This window comes from Apteryx mantelli, chromosome 4 (genome assembly GCF_036417845.1).
Source record: "Apteryx mantelli isolate bAptMan1 chromosome 4, bAptMan1.hap1, whole genome shotgun sequence".
Taxonomy (NCBI): domain Eukaryota; kingdom Metazoa; phylum Chordata; class Aves; order Apterygiformes; family Apterygidae; genus Apteryx; species Apteryx mantelli.
Genome location: NC_089981.1, coordinates 48442529 through 48447406, shown reverse-complemented (window position 1 = coordinate 48447406; position 4878 = coordinate 48442529).

Sequence of the window (4878 nt, the reverse complement as noted above, 5' to 3'; positions counted from 1 at the left end):
TTACTGATCTCTCTCTTTTTCTTTCTTTTTTTTTTTTTGAGGATGGCATAGTATTTCTGGAGTTGGGTTTTTTGTTCTGTTTTTTGGTTGGAGGTTTTTTGAGCTCTGTATGGTCAAATCAGGAAATATTTAGGTTTACAAGCTTACAACTGGGTGACTTGCAGGTCACAGAAGACTACACTAGGGTTGGAAATACAGATCTTCAGTTTTCCCATTTCTGTGGAATGGCAAGTAAAATCTGCCTGGAAGCAGAGTTTTTGTCTCCGTGTCAGACAATTGACTATACTGATACTTCTGGAGAAAACCAACCAACCAAAACTCCCTGAGCCTTGAGAGTATCCTTTGGAATCTTCATCTCCTCTAATTATGCAGATGCAAGTCGATGTGCCTCAGCTCTCTTTTCAGTGCTGTTAGTAGGAGCAAAACAGGTCTCCATTGCAATATCTATGCACATTGTTAAGTACTGTATAATATAGTTAGTGAGGTGTTGTTTGTTTATGCTCGTTAACAAAAATAATTAGATGAAAATTAGATACACATCTATCTTGACCTCTGTGGGGATATCAATCCAGGCAGAAATGAAGATACCAGATGTGAGGCCTCCTTCCTCACCTCATGTTTTGATGCCATTTTGTTTGCTTGTTTTCTTAGTCTGATAGAAAATGAGGAAAGCATGTAACAGCTTTTCAGATACTAAGGTGGCTGTCAGCAGTAGATAGCTTAAAACTAAGGACTCAGACGCCAAGTCAATGTCTGTCAGAGAGCTTTCATTCTGTTTCACATCCTGGGCCTTATATCTTCTAGAGTCCTGTGAATGTGTGAACAGTTTGGTACTTGCCTGAAGAGAAAACGAATTAATCCAAAAATAAGCTCAGTTCCAAAATCTCATCTGTGGTACCTGGCAGGAGGCAGTCAGGAGCATTTCTGCTTAAGCATCAACATCTGAGGGTTATGAGCCTTGAGCCTGTATCTTCTTTTGGTGTAGTTTTTATGTTCTGCAGCAGCAGACCATGCTGCCCTAGGTCAGAGCCCTCTAGCTCTGAGGGCATATCATGGAGCCTTTGCTTGCCGCTATGCACTGTCTTTATCTCACCATGGCAAATGGCAATAAATGACTTCAGATTGGCCGTAGTGCCTGAAAACTGAACAGTTTGTGAAACCTTTGTGTTCTGAGATGCTGGTATGTCATGCTGGTGCAGGGTGTTTGCTTTGTACTTTGACCTCATAGTTCAAGAGGGTTGGTACAGCTGACTGGATTGCCTGCTCCTTCAGGTTTACCTCTTCCTTACCTTTAAGTGTGATAATACCTCTGATTGCTGACTGAGGATCCTAGGGAGGATCCCAGGAGGGATGCAGATAGGAGATTGGGATGTAAGGACTGTTACTTGAATATCTGTCTCTAATAGCCTGGACTCCTGGGATAGGCAGGAGTCTATCTTAACTTTAGGAAGCCTAACTTAATGTGCCTGAATGCCTGAAGATAGAGACTTCTCAGATGATCTACTTGTCTGTTCTATGATGAAGCTTTGACTAAGCCTAGTGAAGAGAAATATCAGTGTTACCTGAAGAATAATTGTATCCTGTAATTTTTTTTTCAATGAGCCTGTTGGCTTTAAGGGATTAGTTCAACAGTATTCTAGGATTTGTAAGAAATCTGAGGCTACTCCACTAGAAATGCTGAGAGGAAGCAGCATAAACTTTGGGATATTCTGGCTAGGTATAGTAATGGAGGTCTATTAGTCTGAGAGAGCTGATGGGCAATACCTTTTTCAGCTTCATGTACAAATTGCAGAGAGAAAGTAAGCCAAAAGATTGTGGTGTTTTTATTTGTAGTTGATACTGAAGTTGCTTGAGGTGCTTGTACAATGAGAGAACAAGATAGCAGGTACTTCTTAAATACAGACCAAAAGAAAAAAATCTTCAAAATTTTAGCTCTTCAGCTATGAGGAATATTCATTAGCAAGCCTCCAGATGAAGACAGTTGCTCAACTTGGAACAATTTTTTTTTCTTTAAATGGACAGCTTTCTCAATTGGTTGACTAACGGTACTAGGAAACCTGGATCTAGCTAATATCCCAGCAGTGAGTACCTTATTTATCTACTGTTCAGCTCCAGAGAAGAGCTTGAATGTGACAGTGGGGGAGCAATGTGGGCCAAGGCTAGGTTTGCCAGGCGCATAAGACGACTGTTTTCTCCAAATGGCACAAGAAAAAGCACATGTTGAGGGAGAGGAGAATTAAACTTTATTTTAGCAGTTGTATACAAAGAACTTTGTTCAGAACCCTCTGAAATCCAAGCTTGAACTGGAACTGTTAGGTGTAATCTTAAAAAGCCTATGAAGTTATTGCTAGCTTATGACTTCATTGCAATGGATTGCTTTTCAAATTTTTATCAAGTTAAATGCCTCTTAATATATCCTGAGTTTCTGGGTTACTGTATGAACTGAGTTTTATTTCAGGAAAATTGGTTTGTAGAAGGAGACTTTTTTTAACCTGACTGTAAAACACAGATGATAAATTAACTGCTTTTCTATGATCCATTTGCAATGTTCTGTTGTTCATCTTTTCTTGTAGTAACTTTTTACATAAACATTTCTCTTTATTTGCTTCAGGAATCAGGAGAATAGAGGGATGAATCTTACTGATTTTAATGCTGAATTGCTTATGATAGTAATTCACATCGGGTGGATAACGAAATAGGATATTTTTATCTGAAAACTGAATTTCTGAGTTCTTTGCTATCCTCTGCTTCCAACAGAAGAGCCACTTAGAAGTAATGTACAATTGTTTTGCTCTGTTAGAAACTTGTTACTGAAAGTCCTTTGTCATTTCCCCAAAACACAGGGATCCCATCTCTGGTAGCTGAATTCTGTGTCATTCCTCCACTTCAAAGCTGCAAGAATTTGTTTATAAATTGCTAATTAGCTTTAATATGGATTCCATTCCAAAAGAGACTGAATTTTAGGGGAAGCATCCAATGGCGAGAGTTTTCTCTGAATATTTCCTGTCAATGTTGATGCTGATTCAGCTCCTGCTATTTTTGCTACTTCTGAGAGCTGGTTTAGATGAGCTGCTAGATGCATGCTGTTTGACAGCATCAGCTGGACTGGTTTGAGTAGAACTGTCAGTGATAGACTGTTGTTACTCATAACCTGTTCCCAAAGGACTCCTAATGTTGCAAAGTACTGTCAAACTGCACACTAACACTGTTTACTTAATGCATGATCTGCTGACTATGAAGCGATTTTTAAGTACATGTTTTAAAGAGCTTTCAGTTTTCTTGAGAAAAGAAATACTGTCAATGTAAGATCCCTTTACTGAGATTCATTGGAAGAGGGCAGAGAACTTCAGGAGGAGGCAGGTAAGCCTGATCTAAACACGCTTGGGCACTCAAAAGATAAAATACAGGTTTTAAATACTGCTTGTAATAATCTGTTTAGAATGAATGTAATGTTAGTGTGAGCTAACATCATCAATGAGAATGATGTTAGCTCAGTGTATGCAGTTGTCTTAATTTTCCTATAAGTTACAATGGTTATCTATATTAGTTTAAATACAAAATAAACCATATCATTATAAATAAATCACACTTATGATTCTGTGAATTTGCTAATATAAATAAATCACACTTATGATTCTGTGAATTTGCTAATATAAATAAAACCTAATATGACTGTGTTCCACTTTCTGTGTAGTGGTGTGTGTAGAAATGGAAAGGAGTTGCTTTTTCAACTCAGTTTCCATCTTTGCCTTACTGTTTTAACAGAGAATGAACTTTATGTCAATTGCTGGCTGTTTTTAAAAATGGCATTATATTTGCTTTTCCCCTGCGCATTGACTGTAAGTATGAAAATCCAATAACTTTTACTGACCTGTTTGTGTTTTCCTAAGTGTCAGTTCCTACGTTTTTGTTGTTGTTTTCTTGAATTCTAATCTAGTGACTGACAGTAATGACAGGAAATGATTAATGAATGAGACTATGCTGAGAATGTGTCACATTCTTATGTCTGTCTGTGTTGGTGACATGCTATTGGACAGCTCTCATACGTTCTTTACCATTTTTCTAGTTGTTTCAACACGTTTTTTTTGGTCTGCTTGTTTAGTTTGTTCTTCAAAAAAAGCTGCAGACAACCCAATTGTCAGCAGCTGTTAACAAATTAATGACTTGCAGCAAACAATTTCCTTCTTAACTGTTTCTTCTAAAGCACAATAGACCCATAAAAATCTGCCCTATCCACTGTACAATTTTTCAAGAACATTTGGTGGAAAAATCAAGACTTCTACACAGAAATGAGAACAAAGGGGGATTTGGGCAGACTGTGCTAGCAGTGAGAGGTTAGAAGTGGTGCTGGGTCATTATTCCCTGAGGCATCTTAATACAGACTGGATCTGGTCTCTCTATTCAGGGCTCTCTGAAACTTACCCGAACAGCTACTGTCAATGACAAATTCGGCTTTGCCTCAGGCCTGCTTCTGTTCAGAAGTGTTCTTCTGTGGTACGCTGGAGCTCAGAAAGGGTGTGATATGGTCAAAGTCCTAATTCAGGTTGCTGGAGCCCTGGAAGAAAATCTGAACTCAGGGGTTTTGAGGTTGTGGCGTAATCACCGAGCAGCTCTTTCTCCTACCCAGGGCGTCCTTGCTCTGTACTGCTTGGCTGTCCTTACCTTTCACCAATATTTGCAAACCTGGCCAGTGAGGCTGTGAACGGGGCTGTTTGGCAAGCGCAGGCCACACCTCCACTTCTCGCAGCTCAAGGCAGCCCGGCCCTGCGCAAAGCTTCAGCCGCAGCCTGGAATGAGCAGCCCGTCGTGACCGCCTGTCCGGGGGCTCTTTCAGTCCTCTCTACTCCTGTGTTGGGTTTTCTGCTGGCTGTTTTTCCC